The sequence below is a fragment of the Ornithorhynchus anatinus genome, chromosome 5 (genome assembly GCF_004115215.2).
Source record: "Ornithorhynchus anatinus isolate Pmale09 chromosome 5, mOrnAna1.pri.v4, whole genome shotgun sequence".
Taxonomy (NCBI): domain Eukaryota; kingdom Metazoa; phylum Chordata; class Mammalia; order Monotremata; family Ornithorhynchidae; genus Ornithorhynchus; species Ornithorhynchus anatinus.
The window spans coordinates 22272018-22296207 of record NC_041732.1 but is presented as its reverse complement, the minus strand read 5'-3'; the positions used below and the strand labels follow the sequence as shown (position 1 = coordinate 22296207).

At 47.2% G+C, this 24190-nt stretch overlaps 1 long non-coding RNA gene across 1 annotated transcript; it reads right to left on the bottom strand.

Moving 5' to 3' along the window:
• Positions 1–14190: 14190 nt before the first annotated feature.
• LOC114812036 lies at positions 14191–17918 on the bottom strand. Its single transcript, XR_003759703.2, has 3 exons — positions 17879–17918; positions 15092–15198; positions 14191–14672 (listed from the first exon to the last, which is right to left on the bottom strand). It is a non-coding gene; the product is annotated as an uncharacterized LOC114812036 (long non-coding RNA).
• Positions 17919–24190: the final 6272 nt, after the last annotated feature.

The following is a 24190-nucleotide window of genomic DNA, read 5'->3' as shown; positions in this document are numbered from 1 at the left end:
ATATAGCTCTATAAGTCTATTCATCTATTTAGATGCTACAGATGCCTGTCTACTTGTTTTGTTTTGTCTGTCTGTTTCCCTCTTCTAGACTGTGAGCCCATTGTTGGGTAGGGATTGTCTCTCTCTGTTGCCCGAAATGTACTTTCCAAGTGCTTAGTACAGTGCTCTGCACACAGTAAGCATTCAATAAATGATCGAATGAATGACTGAATGAAAGTAGGAGAGAGAATAGAGAGAATAGGAGAGAGGTATTTAATCCCCTTTTTACAGTAGAGGAAACTGAAGCCCAGAGAAGTGAAACATCTTGGCCGAGGTGCCCCAGCAAGAAACTGGTAGAAATGACATTAGAAACCAGATCCCCCGACTCCCAGGGCCATGCTCTTTCCACTAGGGCACGATGCTTGAAGTTGGTAGCGTGGAAGCACAAGGGTTAACTGCTCCTGCAGTTGTCCCCCTTTCTTTGTCTCTGACCCCCCTCTCTGAGCTGTTTCAGCCCTAGGTCTGCTAGACCACTCACTTTCATTTGATTTACTCAAGACAATTCTGGCAATGACTCAAATCACTTAAGGACTGGGCTAACTCAGGACAACTTAGTTACAAAGATGAAACGACTCTCTTGGGCTAATCAAGAACCCTGACCCTGCTTATCAGTATTATCAGATCACCTAGAACAAAGCAGATGGGGGGAGGGGGCACGTTGGACGGAAAAAGTCTGCGGAGTTGACTGCTTTCTATTCTAAAGGATTTCTCTTCATTTGTATTCTTCTGATATTCTATGAATGTTGTTTCAAGGGTACATAGAGAAACTCTGTATTGCTTGGAGTTGAGCTGGCCTTGATGGGAAGAGGTAATTTTGCCACTTAACCAGCACTCCCTGCTAGCACTCGTAGAAATACACTTGTCTCTGACATAGCCTCGAAACACAATGCACAGTTTGTGAAGTTTTTGGGTCCCTGCCCTCATGCTAGCTTAAAATCTATTAGAAGTGACGGACATTAGTTTTCCTCTCCTAATAACAACAATGACCAAGGTAACAATGGTGGCATCTGTTAAGCATTCACAATGTGCCAAGCACTATACTAGGCACTGGGACAACCACAAGATAACGAGATCAAAACCACAAGATAACGAGATCAGACACTGACTGCCTCAGGAGGAGGTCCCAGTTCGAGGAAGAAGAACCACCAGTACTGAAGCCCTGTTTTAATAAGGGGAAAGAGAAGCTGAGGGAAGTGAAATCACTTGCCACAGGGCACACAGCAGGGACTTAAGTGCTTTCTGCATGCAGAGCACTGTACTAAGCAAGTGAAAGAGTACAATACAAAAGTTGGTAGGCACACTCCCTGCCCCAAATGAGCTTACCCTCCAGAAGGGCAGATGGACAATAATATAAATCATTGATGTACATTCATTCATTCAATGAATTCAATCATATGTACTGAGCACTTACTGTGTGCACAGCACTGTACTAAGCACTTGGGAGAGGACCCTGGACCCTAAGGTTATGTGAGCAGGGAATGTCACTGTTTATTATTCAATTGCATTTCTCCAGGCGCTTAGTACAGTATTCTGAACTACAGTACACACAGCAAGTGTTCAATAAATACAACTGATTGAATCAGTAATAAACGGGCACATTCCCTGCCCACGAGGAGCTAGAGCGGTCTAGAGCTGGGGAGACAGACAGCAATACAAATAATAAATGAAATATTTGGACATAAGTGCTATGGGGATGGGAGAGGGGGAATGTGGGGGTCGGGGGGCTGAGGAGGAAGGTCAGATACCCCACTAATGGTGGATAGAACGGGACAGAAGTTGTTGACCAAACTGTAGCCAGGTACTGTTCCCCAGTTATTTAGGGAATAAAAAGGAGAATGACATTTGACTTTTACTAGGTCTTTCCCTGTAATGAAAAAGAACAACGAAAGGTTGGCCCGTTTCAGGGGAGATCAGATCTTCAAGGGCAGAGGCTGTGTCTCATGCCTATGAGACTGTCCCAGGCATCATACGGTGCTCTGCACAAAAAAGCCTTCCCTAAGTCCCCCTTTCCTCTTCTCCCACTCTCTTCTCCGTCGCCCTGACTTGCTCCCTTCATTCATCTCCCCACTCCCAGCCCCACAACATTTAACTTCAGATCTGTCATTTATTGAATGATATTAATGTCTTCCTCCCCCTCTAGGCTGTCAGCTCATGTGGGCAAAGAATATGTCTGTTTATTGTTAGATTGTACTCTTTCAAGCATTTAGAACAGTGGTCTGCACTCAAAAAGCACTCAAGAAATAAGATTTAATGAATGAATGAATGATAGGAATAATAATTATGGTATTTGTTAAGCACTGTGTGAAAGCAAACAAGCATTAAACACTACTGAATGAAAGTTCAGAGAGAAAAAAAAAATCGATGACTTTTAGACAAGCGGTGTTGCTTAGTGGCTCTCTAGCATGGGCCTAACTCTCATGGGCCTGAGAGTTAGAAAGACCTGGTTCTAATCCCTGCTCTGCCACTTGGCTGTTAGGGTTCACTGGACAAACCGCTTCACTTTTCTGCACCACAGTTGGACTTTGGACATGGACTGTGTCCAATCTGATTAACTTGTATCACTCTCAAACTGGCACAGTACCTGGCACACAGTAAGGACTTAACAAATACCAGTTAAAAAAAAAAGGCACTGGGATTGGCTCCCCTTTATTCACCCCTCCCTCAGCCCCACAGCACTTACTTATGTATCTATACTATATTGATTTCTATTCATGTCTGTCTCCTCCTCTTGACTGTAAGATCACTGAAGGCAGGGAATGTGTCTATATGTATAGTGTTCTGCACCAACTAAGCGCTCATTCTCCAGGGGCAGACAGACATTCGTATAATACATGAAAGATATGGACATAAGTGTTCTGGGGCTGGGAGGAGGGATGAATAAAGGGAGCGAGTCATGGCAAAACAGAAGGGAGTGGGAGAAGAGGAAAATAGGGCTCACTTGGGGTAGGCCTCCCAAGTGCTTAATACAGTGCTCTGCACACAGTAAGCACTCAGTAAATACGACCAACTGTCCATTCTGAGTAACAAATGGTTGTCGGACTGATCAACAACGTGGACCTTTATCCTCTAGGTTTCCCGGGGGGGTTTCTCCCAAACAGACTTTCATACTGGGTCCGAGTCATGGATTTGACTGTCCTGGGGCCTGAACTAGGCCAAGTTACCCAAGAGGCCCGAGTTGAGGTGAGCTGAGCCGAGCTATTCATTCGTCGATTCATTTGATCATATGTATTGAGCTCTTACTCTGTGCAAAAGACTGTGCTAAGCGCTTGGGAGAGCACAGTCGAACAATAAGCAGATACATTCCCCACCCACAGTGAGCCAGGATGCTGGGCCGGCACTTGAGCCCCATTTGACTTGGCTGGTGACTTCTTCCCAAAGGCTGTGGAGAAGCCGCCTAGCCTAGTGACTGGGGCCTGGGGCCTGCTAGCCAGAGGACCTGAATTCTAATCTCAGCTCATCCACTTGTCTGCTATGGGACCTTGGGCAAATCACTTCACTTCTCTGGCCCTCAGTTGCCTCTTCTCTGCCTATCCGTTACCGAGACCTGCCGGTTTCACCTTTACAATATTGCCAACATCCGCCCTTTCCTCTCCACCCAAACGGCTACCTTACTGCTACAGGCTCTTGTTATATCCCGGCTAGACTACTGTGTCAGCCTTCTCTCTGATCTCCCTTCCTCCTCTCTCGCCCCGCTCCAGTCTATTCTTCACTCTGCTGCCCGGCTCATCTTCCTGCAGAAACGATCTGGGCATGTCACTCCCCTTCTTAAACACCTCCAGGGGTTGCCTATCAACCTCCGCTCCAAACAAAAACTCCTCACTCTAGGCTTCAAGGCTCTCCATCACCTTGCCCCTTCCTACCTCTCCTCCCTTCTCTCTTTCTACCGCCCACCCCGTACGCTCCGCTCCTCTGCTGCCCACCTCCTCGCCGTCCCTAGGTCTCGCCTATCCCGCCGTCGACCCCTGGGCCACGTCCTCCCGCGGTCCTGGAATACCCTCCCTCCTCACCTCCGCCAGGCTAATTCTCTTCCCCTCTTCAAAACCCTACTTAAAACTCACCTCCTCCAAGAGGCCTTCCCAGACTAAGCTCCCCTTCTCCCTCTACTCCCTCTACCACCCCCCCTTCACCTCTCCGCAGCTAAACCCTCTTTTTCCCCTTTTCCCTCTGCTCCTCCCCCTCTCCCTTCCCATCCCCTCAGCACTGTACTCGTCTGCTCAACTGTATATATTTACATTACCCTATTTATTTTGTTAATGAAATGTACATCGCCTTGATTCTATTTAGTTGCCATTGTTTTTACGAGATGTTCTTCCCCTTGACTCTATTTATCGCCATTGTTCTTGTCTGTCTCCCCCGATTAGACTGTAAGCCCGTCAAACGGCAGGGACTGTCTCTATCTGTAGTACAGTGCTCTGCACATAGTAAGCGCTCAATAAATACTGTTGAATGAATGAATGAACAAATACCAACATTATTATGTGTCCCATGGGGCTCACAGTCTTAATCCCCATTTTACAGATAAGGTCACTGAAGTCCAGAGAAGTGAAGTGACTTGCCTAATGTCCCCCACAGTCAGTCAATCACATTTACAGAGCACTTACTAGTTGCAGAACACTGTACTAAGCCCTTGGGAGAGTACAGTAGAACAATATAACAGACACCGTCTCTGCGCACAACGAGCCTGCAGACACGAGGGGGAGACAGACATTACTATAAATAAATAAATAAATAAATGACAGACAAACGGCAGGGCCAGGATCAGAAGCCAGGTCCCCCTGGCACCCAAGCCTGTGCTCTCTCCACTAGGGAACAAACCATGCAGCAGAAAAACCTCAAAATCCAGTTCCTACTGCAAAGCTTCTCATTTCTTTCCCCACATTTGCCTCACATTTGTCACATTTATGAAATCAAAAATATCCAAGTTCTAATAAGCGGAAATAGGAAAATCAAAAAGCTGATCTTCTAGACTCCAGACTGTAAGCTCCTTATGGGCAGGGAAAGTGCCTAATTCTATTGTATTGTACTCCCCGAAATGCTTAGTACAGTGCTCTGCACCTAGTAAGCGTTCAATAAACACCTTTGATTGATTTTTCACCAGTATGTGGCCTAATGGAAAGAGCAACCAATCAAACATTCATATTTATTGAGGACTTACTGTGTTCAAAGCACAAGCCATGGAGTCAGTGGACTTGGGTTCTAATCTCAGCTCCGCCACTTGGCTGTTGTGTGACCTTGGGCAAGTCACTTCATTTCTCGGCACCTCGGTTCCCTCAACTGCAAAATGGGGATTCAAGACCAGTTTTGAATGGTGAGCCCCATGTGGGACCTAATTATTTCCTCTCTACCCTAGTTTGGCACATGCCACAAATACCACAACTATCATAACCCAAACTTCTTTCTCTATTCTAGAAATTAGCCTAGGCCCAGAGAAGAGTTTTGTCGGTCCAAGGAAATATTGGCATAGTGGATAGAGCACGGTCCTGGATGACAGCTGTGTGACCTTGAGCAAATTGTTTAACTTCTCTGAGCATCAGCTACCTCATCTGGAAAATGGGGTTTAAGACTGGGAACCCCATGTGGGACAGGGTCTGTGTCCAATCTGCTTAACTTGTATCTAACCCCAGAGTTTACAACAGTGTTTGGTACATAGTAAGGGCTTAACAAGTACCATTATTATTGTAATATTACTACCCTCCTCCATGGTAAATGTGCGGAATCCATTCCCACAGGAAGACAGGCCTAAGAATAAGAAGCAGCGTGGCCTAGTGGAAAGAACTCAGAACCAGGAGTAGGAGGACCTGGGTTCGGATCCTGGCTCTACCACTTTTCTGCTGTGTGATCTTGGGCAGGTCACTTACGTTCTCTATGCCTCAGTCACCTCATCTGTACAATGGAGATCACACAGAAACTCCTTACCGTCAGATTTAAAGCTCTCAATAGACTCGCCCTCTTCTACCTCACCTCACTGATTTCCTACTATAACCCAGTCTGCACATTTTGCTCCTCTTCTGCTATGCTGCTCACTGTTTCAATCTCATCTATCTCACCGCCAGACCCCTTCCTTTACATCCCCCCTCCGGCCTGAAAAAGTCTCCTGTTGAAGATGGCGGGTAACCGTCGGCCCTGAGACTTCAAACTTGAGAAACCGTGCAGGAGTTGATGATAGAAAGTGTTGGCGCCTTGCACGGTGCCATCTACACTCCCTTGGTCCTTCCAGGGGGCATCTTCTCACTGGGGCATGGAAGAGGAGGAGGGCAAGGGGACCGGGAGGAGGAGAAGAGGGAGAAGAAAGAGGATGAGGAGGAGTAGGGTTGGGGAGGGACGAGGAGGAGGAGGACTATTAAGCATCTCCATCTCCCGAGTGTAGAGAGAGCACCGCATCAAGCGCTGGGAAAGAATTCCCAGGCAAAAACTGAAGGGAGCCTTAATAATAATTATGGTACTTGTTAAGCACCTAATATGTGCCAATTGTAAGTGCTGGGGTTGATTCAAGTGAATCAGGTTGGGCACAGTCCCTGTGTCATGTGGGGCTTATTCTCTTAATCCTCAATTCACAGATGAGGTCACCGAGGAACAGAAGTTAAGTGACATGGTCTAGTGACTAGAGCATGGAACTGGGAATCAGAAGGTCATGGGTTCTCATCCCAGCTCCACCACCTGTGGGCAGTGTGGCCTTGGTCAAGTCTCTTCACTTTTCTGTGCCTCATTGACCTCATCTGTAAAATGGGGATGAAGAAGATGAGCCCTTGGTGGGACATGAACTGTGTCCAACTGGATTTTCTTGTATCCACCCCAGGACTTAGTACAGGGTCTGGCACCTAGTAAGTGCTTCCCAAATACCATTATTGTGATTATTCTCATAATTACCCAAACAGCAGACATGTGGCAGAGCCTGGATCAGAACCCAGGTCCTTCAGACTCCCAGGCCTGTGCTCTATCCACGAAGCCAGGCTTTAACTGCCATCTCTATGAGGATGATTTCCAAATCTACCTCTCCAGCCCAGGCCTCTCTTTCCTTTTTTCTTAATGGTATTTTTTATGCCCTTACTGTGTGCCAAGCACTGTACTAAGCCCTGGGGTAGAAACAGGCTAATCAGGTTGGGCAGATCCTTCTCCTTTTGGGGCTCAAAGCCTTAATCCCCATTTTACAGATGAGGTCACTGAGTCCCGGAGAAGTGAAATGACTTGCCCAAGGTCACTCAGCAGATGAGTGGCAGAGCTGGGATTACAGCTCATGTACTTCTGACTCCTGGCCCTGCGCTCTATCCAGTTGGCCAAGTTGCCTTGCATTTCCTCCTGCCTTCCCGTGAGCTCGTCCTCTAGTCCATGAATAGGGAATGTGTCCGTTTGTTCTTGTATTGCAGTCTCCCAAATGCTTAGTACAGTGCTTTGCACACAGTAAGGGCTCAATAAATATAATTGAATGATCAAATGAATGACATCTCTACTCAGATGTCCCACCAACACCTCAAATTTAACATGTCCAAAATAGAACTCCTTGTAATCCCACCCAAACGTTCCTTATTTCCACCCCAACACTCCTCTTCCAAATTCTTTTCCATCTTTGTAAACGATGCCACCATCCTCCCTGCCCCTCAAGCCAGTAACCTTGGCATTAACCTCGGTTTATCCTTCATTCAACCTGCATATTCAACCTATCACCAAATCCTGGAGGTTTTATCTTTACATTTCTAAAATCCCCCCTTTCCTCTCTATCCAAACTGCTACCCCACAGATCCAAGCACTTCTCCTGTCCTGAAGGGATGGGAGTTTGGCACATGGCTCAGTGGAAAGAGCACGGGCTTTGGAGTCAGAGGTCATGAGTTTGAATCCCGGCTCCGCCACTTGTCAGCTGTGTGACTGTGGGCAAGTCACTTAACTTCTCTGTGCCTCAGTGACCTCATCTGTAAAATGGGGATTAAGACTGTGAGCCCTACGTGGGACAACCTGATTCCCTTGTGTACCCCAGCGCTTAGAACAGTGCTCGGCACATAGTAAGCTCTTAACAAATACCAACATTATTATTATTATTATGTAGTGGATAGACCCCGGGCCTGGGAGTCAGATGGTCATGGGTTCTAATCTCAGCTCTGCCCCCTGTCTGCTGCGTGGACTTGGGCAAATCACTTCTCCATGCCTCAGGTCCTTCATCTGGAAAATGGGAGCTGAGACTGTGAGCCCTATGCGGGACAGGGACTGTGTCCAACCCTATTTGCTTATATCCAACCCATTGCTTAATACAGTGCCTGGCACACAGTAAGTGCCTGGCAAATATCATAAAAATAATAATAATTACGAACAGTAATTGGCTTATAGTCCTAGACCACAACAGACACCGACCCTATTCTCTACCCTTGATTCGCCCCCTCCCCCCTTCCCTCAACCAATTACTGGCCCGATTTCCCCTCCCCCAGCACCAGTGGGCAGGGATTGTCACTCTTTATTGTTGTAATGTGATTTCCCAAGCACTCAGTACAGTGCTCTGCACAAAGTAAGCCCTTAATAAATACGACTGACTGAATGAATAGAAGTGAGGGCCCTGAGCCACTGATGAGAGGCCGGGTGGTTTTCAAGCACCCTCTTGGGCCGGTCCGTGTCCGGCTTGCCTGCTGAGACTGAGGTCCCTGAGTCGGCAGGACGGTGCCAGATTCCCCATCCCCTGGGGGGACCCCATACCTGAAGCCCCTGGGGCTTAGGCTTACCCGTGCACTTCCTTGGTTGTATGGGACATGCATATCAGGATGGGGATGAAGTGATGGTTTCTCTTCTTGTCTCCATGTCCGTCAAAAGTTTAATTTCTTTTTTAGAAGTATGAAAGCATACAAAAAAGTGTTCCGTTTAAGGCTGGAAAGAAGATGACAGAATTACCATGACCAACCTGACACAAAAGAAACAACATCTTCCTTTTCCCCCCTCATACTTCCCCCCTCCAACCTGACCCTCCTTGATTATTACAAATTGATCCCTTTCTAGATAAACATAGGCACAGCGAATCTCCCGAAACACACATCCATGCGGCACATAAAAACATAGACTGGTCCCCCACCAAGATCAGTGCTGGATCCCAGGAATAAATATCCCTTTGGAGCCCAGAAGGATCGTTCCTTGTCCTCACTCCCTCATGGCCTTTCTTCACTAGACCCAGTTGGTGATTTTCTGTGGATAGAAAGAAAAGAAGAGAGATTACTGCTGCTTTGATGAGCCTAAGCCCATGGAGCCATGTCAATTTTTCATGCCCTTGGAAAAAAAATTAAAGAAGGAAAAAATAGAGGTGGTATCTACTGCTAAGGGCTTACTACTTGCCAGGCACTGTACTAGACAGTGGGGTAAATACAAGTAAAGACATAGTCTATTTCCTAAGTGGGGCTCACAGTCTTCATCCCCATTTGACAGATGAAGGAACCGAGGCAAAGAGAAGTTAAGAGACTCGTCCGAGGTCACCCAGCAAACAAGCTGCAGAATGGAACCCGAATCCTTCAGACTCCCAGGCCTGGGCTCCATTCCCTAGGTCCCGCTGCTTCCTTCCCCACTGCTACACGGTCTGACTCCTCCCCACATCCCTTCTTTGCTATGTCTGCCACAGCTGCCAGGGACTGGGGAAGAATTTCTTCCTTAGGGCGGCAGGATGCTCATTGCTGAGCCCAGGAGAGGGGGCTTCTGAAGCTCTGTTCTTGAGGCAGACATAAGCTCATGGTGCAAAAGGGGATCAAAAACGAAACAAAAAAATCGGTTCCCGAAACATCAAGGGAAGTCTCTGGTGTTCAAAACTCCCCTTGGTATCTCCATCTACTTCAAAACCTTATTGAAGGTCTATCTTCTACAAATGCCCTCTTTTCCTCTTCTCCTGCTCTCTTCTGCCTCACTCTGACTTGCTTGCTCCCTTTGTTCTTCCCCTCTCCCAGTCCCACAACACTTAGGGGCACAGCTGTAATTTTATTTATTTATATTAATGTCTGCCTCCTCCACTTTAGACTGTAAGCTCATTGCAGGCAGGAAATGTGTTCTCCCTTTTTTTTTTTATGGTATTTGTTAAGCACTTTATTACGTGCTAGGGACTGTACTAAACATGGGACCAGAAAACAAGATAATCAAGTTGGACATAATCCATGTCCAACACGGGACTCACAGTCTTCATCCCCACTTTACAGATGAGGTAATTGAGGCACAGGGAAGTTAAATGATTTGCCCAAGGTCATACAGCAGACAAGTCAGGGACTGTGGCCCACCTGATTATTCTGTCTCTTCCCAGGTGCTCAGGACAGTGCTTGGCTCATAATAAACATTTCAATAGCACAATGATCTATTATGATTCAATGTAGGGAAGGTCACCACATTGTCATAGGGGAGACACAAAGGATTCAACAAGAGGAAGAGCAAAAGCGAGGAGCGAGAGATGGGCAGTGAAAAAGTGAGCAGTACGAGTAGACTATCATATTCCACCAATCTATATACCAGTATATACCTATGTGCAGGAGTTAGGGCAACATACTTAAATACTAATAGAGCTATTGGGAATGCTGCAATTTAGGGTATTGGGAGTTAATCAAAAAAGGCTTCCTGGAGGGAGAGGAGGAAGAGGGGTTTCAGGAGGCTTTGAGGATGGGAGGAGATGTGGTAATGATGATAATAATAAACATAGGGTATTTGTTAAAGTGCTTGCTGTGTGTCAGGCAATATAATAACAATTATGACATTTGCTAAGTGCTTACTATGTGCCAGACACTGTACTAAGTGCTGTTGGGGTAGATATAAGTCCCACATGAGGGACACAAGTCCCCATTTTACAGTTGAAGAAACTGAGACCCAGAAAAGTGATTCACCCATGGTGACGTAGCAGGAACATGGAGGAGCAGGGGTTAGAAATAACTGTGGTATTGGTTAAGCACTTATTTCTTTTTATGTCTGTCTCCCCCTCTAGGCTGTGAGCTTGTTGTGGGCAGGGAATGTGTCTTTGTTAATAATAATAATAATAATAATGTTGGTATTTGTTAAGCGCTTACTATGTGCCGAGCACTGTTCTAAGCGCTGGGGTAGACATAGGGGAATCAGGTTGTCCCACGTGGGGCTCACAGTCTTCATCCCCATTTCACAGATGAGGGAACTGAGGCACAGAGAAGTTAAGTGACTTGCCCACAGTCACACAGCCAAGTGGCAGAGCTGGGATTCGAACTCATGAGCCCTGACTCCAAAGCCCATGCTCTTTCCACTGAGCCACACTGCTTTGTTCTATTATCCTCTCCCGAGCACTTAGTACAGTGCTCTGTACACAGGAATTGCTCAATAAACACAAATGAATAAGTGAATTAGAACCTGCATCTTCTGACTCCCAGGCCAGGGCACTTTCCACTAGGCAGCTCTGCTTCCCAATCCTCTTTAGCTAGGTCACAATAGAAGGCAATGGGGAACAGTTTGGATCATTGGAAAGAGTACACGCCTAGGAGCCAGAGGACCTGGGTTCTAATCCCAGATCTGGTACTTGTCTACTGTGTGACCTAAGGCAATTCACTTAGTTTCTCTGGCCCTCATTTTCCTCATCTGTAAAATGGGGATTCAATCCCTGTTCTCCTTCCCCCATAGACTGTGAGCCGCATGTAGGACAGGGACTGGGTCCAAACTGATGATCTTGGATCTATCCCAGGGCTTACTACAGTCCTGGGCAAATAGAACAGTTATCACGGGGAAAAAACATTGGTGAGCACTTGTAAGCTCCTCGTGGGGAGGGAATGTGACTCCCAAATGCTTAGTACAATGCTCTGCACACAGTAATCTCCATTTCACAGAAGAGGTAACTGAGGGACAGAAGAGTGAAGTGTCCTTCTTAAAAAAAAAAAAAAAACCACACCAAAAAAGCAGGTGGCAAGAGTAATGAGAACAGCACCTTCGCTGATCAATTCCCACAGAATGGTCAAGTCACACTTCCCGGATAATAATTGTTAGAGTTGAGACACACGATCCCTTCCCTCACTGAGCTTACAGTTTTCCTCCTCCCCTGCTCTCTTCTCCCTCTCCCCCTTCACAGCATCTTCCCCCTCCACTTTCCCCCATCCTTTTCCCTTCTTCTCCCCCTCCCCCAACAAGGAAAAGGCTAAGGAGCAGACACTTGGAGATGACACCTCAAGGCCAGAGAATGCATCAGTCAATGAATCAGTGGTATTTATTCGGTGCACATTAGGTGCAAAGCTTGGGAGAGTACAAGGCAATAGAGTTACTGCTCCAAACCAAGTAATCACTTAAACCCACAGAGACAACTGAGAGGAAATGTTGGTGGGTTTTTTGGGCTCATTCTAAGCAGTGAGGGTCCACTGTGACTTGTTTTGCAGTTTCAGTGTAAACAGGCTGGGAACATCATTGCTTCCTTCAAATGGCTGGACCCTTATGCTGTGCGTGTGATGTGCGGCCCTTTTATTTTCCCCGGTGGATAAAGTTGATGCTGTTGTCTTAACCTTAATCAGTTTTCTTTCAGAAAGTTGAAAGATGGCCTGGGAGCTAAAGCAAAACAATGTTTTCAAGGTCTATAAGCCTTAATTCGGGGGCAGGGGGCAGGCAGGGTGGGCAGGTCAGTGCACATTTGCTCATGACAAGTCAAGTGAGCTGAAAGGGAGACAGACAAGCTGGGAAAGCAGAATGAATCGTTTCTGGTCAGACATGGAGACTGAGCAGAAGATGGGGCAGGGAGATCCCTCAACTTGTTTTTTAATGGTATTTGTTCAGTACTAACTGCCGGGCACTGTACTAAGCACTGGGGGTAGATAAAAGCTAATCGGGTTAGATACAGGCCCTGTCCCACATGGGGCTCACAGTCTTAATCCTCATTTCACAGAAGAGGTAGTTGAGGCACAGAAGAGGCAAGTGCCTTGCCCAAGGCATAAGACATGAGTGGCAGAAGCTAGGATCAGAACCCTGGTCCTCTGACTTCCATGGCTGGGCTCTTTCCAATAAGCCATACTACTTCTCTGTATCTTTTGTCTACCTCAGAGCTCAGAGTGCTTAGCACAAAGTAAGTGCTTAAATGTTATAAAAAGTTAGTACAGAGCTCTGCCCAGAGTAAGGACTCAATATAGAGCACTGATCAACTGATTGAGTAATCTGGCATTCCAGCTGGGATCCATTTTCACTAGTGAACACACTGCTTGAAGGCAATTTATATAAACAGCTTGGCCTAAAGAGCCAAGACCTAACAAATACAATTAAAAGTTAAAATTTAAAAATTAAAAAAAGTGTTAAACCCTTTCCTATGTGACAGGCACTGTTCTAAGCACCGGGGCAGATACAAGCTGATCAGGTTGGGCATAGTCCATGTCACACATGAGGCACACAGCCGATTTAAACTCGTTGAGGGCAGGGAATATGCCTCTGGTTTAACTTCCATCTACCACAGCATTTAGTACTGGGGTTATAATGCTATTTGTTAAGTGCTTTCTATGTGCTTGACCCTGTTCTAAGGGCTAAGGTAGATGCAAACTAATCAGGTTGTACACAGTCCATGCCCAATGGGGGGGGGGGGGTGGGGTCCACTGTCTTTATGCCCATTTTACAGATGAGGTTATTGAGGTACAGAGGAGTGAAGTGACTACCCAACATCACAGAGCACACAAATGGCATAGACAGAACTAGGACCCACATCCTGACTCCCAGGCCCGGGCTCTATCCACTAAGCCACACTGCTTAAATGCTTAACAGACAATAATAATAATATGGCTTCGGCTATCAATGACTCCCAAATTCATCTCTCCAACAATCTGCCATTTGAGAGAAAAGATTTTTCTTTCCAAACTCAGGAGTGACACAGAACATGTACACTTTATTCCATACAGATACATTTGGGCTCAGAGTCCCGGCTGCCAAGGGGGCAGAGAGGGGAGGAGGAAAGGAGGGGTCCAGAGCATGCCATTTCTGTTGATAGGATGGGGGGAAACCACTTTGCATCTTCCCTCTAGAATTTGCTACTAGTCCTCTCCCCCCCCCCGCCCCCATCATTCTGCTCGGCCAGGAGGGATAGAGGACATAGAGCAGTCACAGATGCATACACAGACACACACCCCCAACTCTTCCTGGCCCTATGCCCTGCTCCCCCAGAGGCACCCCCCTCGGGCGGGCAAGGGTGTCTGTACTCTTGAAGCCAGAGCTGGGCAGATAACTCCCAACAGACCAGGGCAGGAGGAAGTCGCACTGTCTATAGAATTAAGGGCCCCAGGGCGACTTCATACCTGCTCTCGGTCTGTACTTAGAGCACCTATCCAGAACTCTAGACCCCTGTTTCCATAACCCTGTACCCGTCCAAAGAGGGGCAGCCCCTCTCACCCTACTTTGGTCCCAGCCCTCACTCTCAGGCATGAAGCACACACACACCTCCATCCCCTCCTGGAGTTGCAGGGGACTTGTTTGGCACCCATGATGCAGAGTTTGACCCTTGGTCCACAAAGAAAGTGGCATGCTCTGGAAAGAGGGGATACACAGTTGTGGGCTGGGGGGCAGGAGGAAGGATGGCAAGGGGGCAGCAGCCTGATTCCAGCAAATTCCCTCACAGTGGGGCGGCGCAATCTATGAGTGTCCATGGCATCCGGTGAATAGCTGGTCAGTCCTTCACTTTCCACGGGGCCAGGAGGTCCGGTTCAGGGCTGCGCTGTGGCTTCCTGAGGACAGATGTGACCATTGATTGGCTGATGAGGTGTGTTCTAGCCCACCCCAGTGTTAAGTGCCAGCCCATCACAGTTGGAGGGGGCAGGGGGTGTGGTACAGAAGGGTTGGATGGGTCTCCAGTGCAGAGCCCAGTCCTCCACCCAGGGCATAGGATGTTACATGTTGAGAGGAGTCTTCTTAAGGGTCACTACTGGGCCAGGTTGGGGTCGGTCACTGCTCTAGTTTGCGAACTACAAGGATGCAGTGGATTGTGTTGAGGTGTAAGGGAAAGAAGGATCTCTTCACTATACTCTCACCAGTATAGTCTAGTTCTCTAGACTCAAGTGCTCAGTAAGTGTCATTGATTCTATGATCCCTCCCACTTGCCCAAAACAGAGCCCTAATAACCCCAGGGTTAGGGCTTGGCACTCACCATCCTGTACCTCCTGTCCACACCAACATGTCCATGGGGAGGTGGGGATGGAGCAGGGGGCTGGGTTTCCCAGGATGCATCTGGGGCTCAGGCTCCTTCCTTGGCCCCTAAGGATACACTCAATCAGGTCTCAGGGCAATCTCGCTCTGCCCCCCTGCTCAGGTCAGGGAGTGCTGCCACCTGTGCCCAGCCCCATCTGTGCCCCCACCCTGGAGCTGGACTGTCCCCTGCAGACTCACAGTGGGGGGGGGGGGGGAAGAGCGCACATGCACAAGAGAGCGAGAGAGATAGGCAGAGACAGGACAAAGCAGCTGTCACTCACCCACCCTGCAGAAGAGTCCCTGGCTATCACCCCATGGCAGGACACCCCAGGCAATCGGCATTTCCCTCACAGAGTCTTAGCCCCTGCCAACCCTCTCCCCAACACACACCCCCAAGTCCCCAGGATCTTACCTCTGAGCAGGATTGTCTGAGAGACTTCTCCAGGGGCAGAAAGAAGATGGGCTTCTGCCTTTTCTCCTCCTGCAGCCAAGGCCCTGAATACTTACCACTGCCAGGCTGGTCCTACACCCTGCCCCTCCTCCCCTCTCCCACAATAGAGCCTGAATGACTCCGACTTTGGAGTGACATGAGTCAGACCCCACCTCATTAAGCACCCTCTTGTGCAAGTTGGATGTAGGAGACAGCCCCTGCCCCCTGGGAGCTTACAATCTAAGACACTCAGTCAATCGTATTTGAGCTCTTACAGAATGGTGCAGAGAATGGTACTAAGCCTTTGGGAGAGTACACTAAAACAATGCAATCACTGCAAGCCCTGCCCCAATAAGCTTACAATCTAGAGGGAGAAGCATCAGTTTTGGAACAACATGGTACAAGTGTTTCAAAAAAGTTCAACAGTCCATAGCACACATGGCCCCTGCTCTCACCAAGTTTCCCATCTACAGGACATTAAAATTGAGTCGCACACAGGTGGAATGGCATATACAAGGTCGGTACGTGAAGTTGTGCACACTGAACCCAAGGTAAGCTTGAATCAGCAGTACAAGTAGGAAAAAAACCAGAGTAAATCAATATGTAGAGTGAAGGATGGCAGTATTACATAAAACAGCAGTAGTGTTTATCAAATGCTATTTGACAGACCACAGTACTAAGAGCAGGATGGAGTTGAGACATCTCAATTGCTAAAGACACTCATTGCAATCAATTGTATTTATCCAGTCCTTACTCTCAGACAGAATCCCTGCCTACTATGAGCTTACAGTCTAGAGGGGGAGACAGACATTTAACATAAATAAATTTCATCCATTTAAGTCGGAGCCAAGACGAGTCAGGGGAGAAATCATCGGAAAATATTCTGTAGACTAGGTTCCAACTCAAGGAGAGATTTGCACTTTGTAACTCAGTCTCCCAGGTGATCAGTAGGGTGCTCTGCATCTAAGAAGTACTGAATGACTACTCTTGTTTCTGCTGCTACAACGGCGGCGGCGCTTTTGTTTGCGGTGCTCCGGGTCAGTCCGCTATATTCACTGAGTGCAGAGCAACTGTATTAAGTACTTGGGAGAGTGGAATAGAACAGACACATTCCCTGCTCACAACCAGCTTATAGTCTAGTCCACACAGGTGCCACCACTGAGCCCCAACTCATTGCTGGGCTTTTGGGGGGCTGTAATGGAGTCCCATGGGGGAGAAGGGGCAACGTGTATCTTGGGGTAGAGGTATTGAGACACCCCCCCCCCAAAGTCTCCAGACAGCAAGCTGAGGTACGATACCACCCCACCCCTTCCCCATCGGCGGGTCTCAGTTCCTGCCCCTGGGGGCTCACAGTCTGATGCTCCGAAACAGATGCTGCCAGGATCGACACACGGCACTGAATCCACTGAGGATGGAGGAGGTTGCCAGTGGAGGGGGCTGTGGATGATGGGGGTCGGCGGCACAAGCCTTGCAGAAGTAGCCCCTCACCTCCTACCACATTCCTGGTGCAGGGTCCCATGATGAGTTTGTTCAAGGCCACTGGCCTTGGTGACTAAGGTTGAGTGGGAAATATTAACTGGGGACTGGCAAGAGCACAGAAGGAAGGCAACATGACACACAAAAACACAGAAATTGTGAGCATGCACCCCCATGGTTTTTGCCCCATCCCTCTCTCCCCAACCAAGACCCTCATCTCTGGGTCCAGAGCACCAGTTTTTTTCCCTTGAAGACAGACCTCATAGCATCACAACCCCTCAATTTCCTCTGCTCCAGAGACATTTGCTTATCCCAACCAAGCAGACACTTCTCTTCCTGGGTCCCAGACTCATCTCCAAGTCAGGAAAAACCAAAACCGGCATAGCCCATAGCATGCCCTGCCCCTCTAGGACAGCAGTATTGGAACCAAATCGGAGGTTGGGCCACAAACACTGTCACACACATCAGTGTCCAACTTCCTACCAAGCCCAGCACTTCCAACAAAGCTTAACACATAATAAGCACTTAATACTATCATCACCACCACATCAGCATTATGGACCAGTCCCTGGTATCAAACATTCTCCATACCACCCTCAGCCCTCTCCATAACCCACACATCAATAATGCAGTTGACATTGACTAATGCTGCCGTTCCCCCATGCTCCCCCATCAAAGCCCACACATGTACACCCACACAACTCCAGGTTTTTACACCACCTCCTGGGTAAATTGGTACAGAAGATATCAGTTAACCAAACACTAGATTATCAACCCTAATCATTGATATGAAGACACACACACACACACCCTCCCAAACTATATTTATGGAGTACTTACTTTGTGCTGATCACTGGATGAGAGAAGCAGCATAGTGTAGTGGGTAGAGCACAGGCCTGGGAGTCAGAAGGTCAAGCCACTTGTCTGCTGCAAGACCTTGGGCAAGTCACTTGACTGGGCCTCAGTTCATTCATCTGGAAAATGAGGATTGAGAATGTGAGCCCCAGGAGGAACAGAGATTGGGTCCAACCCCATTTGCTTGTATCCATTCCAGTGCTTAGTACAGCACCTGGAACATAATAAGCACTTATCACAATTATTAATACTCCTAAGCACTTGTGAGAGTATACTAACACCCAACTGCAACCCCCACCCCCAAAGTGTCACCATCACACTTTCAGTCAATTATCCCAGATTTTGGTCTCCCCTCCCCACCAACTTCAAATCCTTGAGCCCAGTCCATTCCTCCACCCCACTCAAACACCATAATCAATAAAGTCTCCAAGTAACCCAACTTTAAGCACCCAAGTCATTTGAGTCGTCCATATAAAGCCAAATCCGCACACCACAAGCCGCCCCATCCCCACTCTAGTCAACCATTAACCCAGCCTTAATTTGCCCCCTAAAAGCATTAACCCAATTCCTCCCTGAACCATCAGAAACCAACCCATCTCCCCCACACCCATCAGCACAGCCAATTCAAAAGGCATCAACTATCTGAGCTAAACAAAGAGATAAGATAACCAAGGGGGCATCTCAGGCCCTGCTTACCAAACCTCCAGAGAAGCATGCTCCATCTCCTCTCCACAACCTATAGGAAGTAGTACCCACGGGCCCTCCATGGGTTAGGGAGAGGGCCAGAAGCCTCTAGGACTTTAAAGGGGCAGTATTACTTGCCCCATTGAAGGGCATCTAATGGAGGGACTGCGTTTCTGAGGGTGGGGCTGTAGGAGTAGGGAAAAAAAAGGCAGAAGGTTATTAAGGAGAAGGATTTACAGCTGCCCATTGTTAAAAAGATCTGGAAAAATATCCTTATAGACCCCTGCAACCCATTCACAGACTCCTTGAGCAGCAGGTCTGCTTCTGATCCAGTTCTTTCCCAGCATTTAGTGTAGGATTTAGCACCCAGAAGGATATTCAATAAATGAGAATTGAGCAACATGACGGTAGATAGAACATGGGCCTGGGGGACCAGAGACTGGATCCCACCCAATTTGTTTATATCCACTCCAGCACTTAAAAGGTGCCTAGCACATAGTAAGCACTTGGAGACCACAATTATCATTAGTACTAAGCACTTGGATGAGTACACTGTAACTCCCAACTACAGGCCCCCACCCTCAAGGTGTCACTACCAGTATTTCAGTCACTTATTCCAGACTTAGGTCTCCTCTCTGCTCCCCTCAACTTCAAACCCTTGCACTCAGCCCATTCCTCAACCCCTTCACTCACCCTATTCAGAAGACCAGATCCCCATCTCTTCTCCATACCCTACAGACAGGAGCACCTATGGGCCTTATATAGAAGAGGAAGAGGCCCAGCCACCTCTGGAGCTTTAAAGGGGGCGGTCCCTTGCCTCCACTGAAAGACACCTATTGGAGAGACTGGGTTTCTGGGGGTGGAGCTGCAGGATCAGGGAAGAAAGAGGCAGAGGCTATTAAAGAGAAGGAGTTTTGCAGCTGCCCATCATTAAGAGGATTAGGGGAAGAGCATCCTTAATTATAGACCCCTGCAACCCATTTATTTACTCCTTGAGGATGGGGTCTAATTCTCATTCACTGTTTTCTCAGCATTCAGGACAGTGCTTTGCACCCAGGAGGAAATTCATTAAATAAAAAACTGAGGAGAATGACATTGTGATAGAGCATGGGAGTCAGAAGCTCATGGATTCTAATCCCTGCTCCACCACTTGTCTGCTGTTTGACCTTAGGAAAGTCACTTCACTTCCCTGGGCCTCAGTTACCCTTTCTGTAAAAGGGGGATCAGGACTATGAGCTCCATGTGGGACAGAGACTGGGTCAAATCCGATTCACTTGTATCTATCCCAGCGCTTAGTACAGTACCTGTCATTATTAAGAATGCATGAATCAATGAATGAATGAACTCAAGCCGTTCCTTGAGGCCCTTCCTCCACTCCGCCACCCTCCAGTCCCCACCGGGGGTGAAATATAACCTTGTCTCTGATAAAGAGAAGCAGCGTGGCCTACTGGGCAGAGCCCAGGTCTGGGAATCAGAGGGATCTGGGTTCTAATCCCAGCTCTGCCAACTGCTTGCCTTGTGACCTTGAGCAAGTCACTTCACTTCGCTGGGCTTCCATTTCCTCAATTGGAAAATGTGATACTCTTTTTTCCCTCAAACCAAATCTGTGAGCCCCATGTGGGACAGGGACTATCTGACCAAATTAACCTTTTCCCAGCACTTAGTATAGTGCTTGACACACAGTAGATGCTTAACAAATACCATCAAAAGAGGAAAAAAGATAAACACCCTGCATTGTCCCACTCCAGGTGATGGCCATCTTGATGGATGAGTTCATGGATGTCAAGATCTTCTGTGATGTGCTGTAGGCAGCCAATAAACAGTATGTATTTGTCTACATCTTTCTTGACCAAAGTGGAGTGAAGTTGTTTAGTGCAACAGGGCTCAGATCCTGAATATCCACCTCAAGGTGGGTATGGCAGCCTGAGGCTGCTGGGCCCTGTCCCCAGTCTGGGCCTGACACTTCCACTTTTTTTTTAATAGTATTTGTTAAGTGCTTAATATGTGCCAGACACCGTTCTACATGCTGGGGAAGATACAGCTCATCAGGATGGACACAGTTCCTGTCCCACATGGGGCTCACAGTTTTCATTCCTGTTCTGCAGATAAGGTAACTGAAGCCCAGAGAAGTGAACTGACTTGCCCAACTTCACATAGCAGACAAGCAGCAGAGTGGGGATTAGAACCCAGGTCCTTCTGATTCCCAGGGCCCGGACTCTAACAGCTTCCTCCTTCCAGCTTATCCTTATTTTTCTCTCCTTACATCCTAGTTTGCATGTTTCATTCTTCTCAAGTAGGTGGCTTCAAGAGAAGCAATGGGACCTAGTGGGTAGAGCATGGACCTGAGTTCTAGTCCTAGCTCTGCCACTTGGCTGCATTTTGCCTTTGGGCGTCACTTTACTTCTCTGTGCCTCAGTTTCCTCATCTGTATAAAATCAAGCCATCGTATTTATTAAGCACTTCCTATGTAAAATGGGGATGAAGACTGTGATCCCCACTTGGGACATGGTCTGTGTCAAACCTGATTAGCTTGTATCTACTTCAGTGTTTAGCTTAGTGCCTGGCATACAGTAAGCGCTTAACAAATACCACATGTTGTTCTGAGAAGGCTGAGTATCTCCTGAGGAGGTAACTCAGGAAGCTTCCTCCAAGAGTCCTTCCCTAACTAAACTCTCATTTCTTCTCCCTTCTGTGTCACCCTGATTTGCTCCTATTATTCATCCCCCATTAGCCCCACAGCACCTACGTATATATCCATAATTTATCAATTTGTTAATGTCTGTCTCTTCCTCTAGACTGTAATTTCATTGTGGGCAGGGCACGTTTCTACTGATTTTGTTTTAGTGGACTCTCCCACGTGCTTAGTACAGTGCTCTGCACACAGCAAGTGCTCAATAAATACTATTGATTGATTGAACTGCAAGAAAACAAGATTCTCCATCATTGCCCACTCTTCCCTGGGGACAGAACGTCTCTATCCAGAACGTGGCAGGAGAGGTGTACTGAGAAAAATCCAGCTGGAAATTTTCCAGGCAAATCCAGGAGAAGTTCATCATCTCAGATTGGAGTTACCTCTCGTCTGGATCCTACAGGTGAGTTCAACACCCGTCCAACGCCTTGTGCCTCTGCCAGCAGGGGAAGCGGGAGAGTGGCTGCGTATTCATTCAACTGTATTTATTGAGCACTTACTGGGTGCAGAGCACTGTACTAGGCGCTTGGGAGAGTACAATAGAACAAAAAGCAGACACATTCCCAGCCCACCAGCTGACACTCTTGGAGCGAGCACTTTATGAGCACTTAGGAGGCACACGATGAAAAGAGCAGACAGTCCCACAGGAGCTCACAGTCTAATAGGGGAGTCAGGCAAGAGGACAAAAAGCACGGACATCCCAGAGAGGGCCAAGAGAAAAGAACAACATAGATAAAAACTGGTCATTCATGAATATCTCTGGAGATCATGAATAACGGAAGAACCGTTAGCAAGGTCACTGATGATAGCAGAAGACAGGAGGTTCTGGAGAAAATATACCCATAGAGTAGCTATGAATTGGAAATGACTTGATGGTGCTTGATAATAATAATAATAATCATGAATAAATGAACCGTGGACATACATCAATATTCGAGTGCTTGTTGAAGAACCCACTTGACCTCAAAAAGGGCTTCCCCCCAATGGCAGAGATTTAGATTAAATATTAGTCGATTGATGGCATTTGTTGAGCACTCACTATGTACAGAACACTGGACTAAGAGTTTGGGAGGGTACAATACAACAAAATTAGCAGACAGGTTCCCTGAAATAGAAAAGGAAAGATTCCTGCCAGTTCAATTTTGCTGTGAGGGTCCCAGGGTTGGGGGCTAGAATTTTCTTCTTTACAGGAGGGCTCATACTCACATTTTTAAAATATTTTTAGTATTTGTGAAGCACTTAACTAGGCACCAGGCACTGAACAAAGTGCTAGAGATGATCCAAGCTCACAGGTTGGACATAGTCCCTGATCCTTTTAGGACTCTCAGTCTTCATCCTCATTTGAGACGAGTTAACTCAGGGAAGAAAAGTGACTTGCCCAAGTTCACACAGCAGACAACTGGAAGAGGCAGAATTAGAACCAAGGTCCTTCTGACTCCCAGGCCTGTACATAAGGCTTCTTATGTACTTCTTATGTACTTCTGTGCATAAGACTGCACTGCTTCCCTGCTTCATTTGAGGAAAAAAAATACATTAAAGAAAACTAACCACTGATTATGTACCAAACACTGAACTGAGAACTGCGGTAGATACAAGCTATATACCCCATTCACTGATTTACTGACAAGTATGAGGAGCAGGGCTGGGCATGGGGCAGTGTTGGAGCAAGACCATAGACTTGACCTTTTTATCTTGTTTATTTTTATGGCATCTGTTAAGTGCGAACTATGTGCCAGGCACTGTACTAAGCGCTAGGGTAAATATAAGCTAATTAGGCTGGACACAGTTCCTGTCCCACATGGAGCTCACAGTCTTCATCCCCATTTTACAGATGAGGTAACTGAGGAATAGAGAAGTGAAGTGACTGGCTCCAGGGCATCCAGCAGACAAAAAGTGGCAGGAAAGGGATTAGAACCCAGGTCCTTCTGATTCTCAGGCCCAGGCTCTATCCATTAGTCACGTTACTTACTGTGTTCACATACACTTGATCCACTTTAGGGAAACAACAGGAAAAATTCCATTTATTGGCTTAGGAAGTGCATAGAGAGTGAATAAAATAGGGATGTCTCTCTCATGCCTGATCGCTCAAGGGCAACATTTTCTTATTTTGCAGGAATCACCGGACTGGATGCATTAAATCATTTTTCTTTCGGTAAACCTATCAACCTCAAAAGATATGGGTTGGATACCTACCACCGTGGGGAAAGGTTTAACTCACCCATTTATTGGGCAGCTAACTTTAGGATAAAGGTCTTTCAGGATCATATATCAATGACAGGAAAACATTTTATATGAGACAAAAGCCCGTTCATTTGGAAAGTGAATTCAGATGGGTTTTTCCCCCCTAATTTAATTTGAATAAATAAATGAGAAGCAGTGTGGTTTAGTGGGCAAAGCACGGGCCTGGGAGTCACAAGGACCTGGATTCTAATCCCAGCTCTGCCAACTTCTCTGGGCCACCTGTCTGCCGTGTGATCTTGGGTAAGTCACTTCACTGTGCCTCAGTTACCTCATCTATCAAATGGGGATTTGACTGTGAGCCCCACGTAGGGCATGGACTGTGTCCAACCTGAAAAGTGTGTACCTACCTCAGCGTTTAGTACAGTGCCCGGCACATGATAAACACTTGACAAATACCATAAAAAAGTAATATTGTCCAAAGACTGATTTCAGGATCCCATATTCAGGACTGGAATAAATGTTATATGAGACAACAGGCCTTTCAATTCGGAAAAGTAATTAAGATGGGATTTTTTTTCCTAGTGTCACTTGGCCTGACACTATTCTGGAGTTGGAGGCCACCCTCAAGGGTGGCCAGTAATAATAATGTTGGTATTTGTTAAGGGCTTACTATGTGCAAAGCACTGTTCTAAGCGCTGGGGTAGACACAGGGGAATCAGGTTGTCCCACGTGGGGCTCACAGT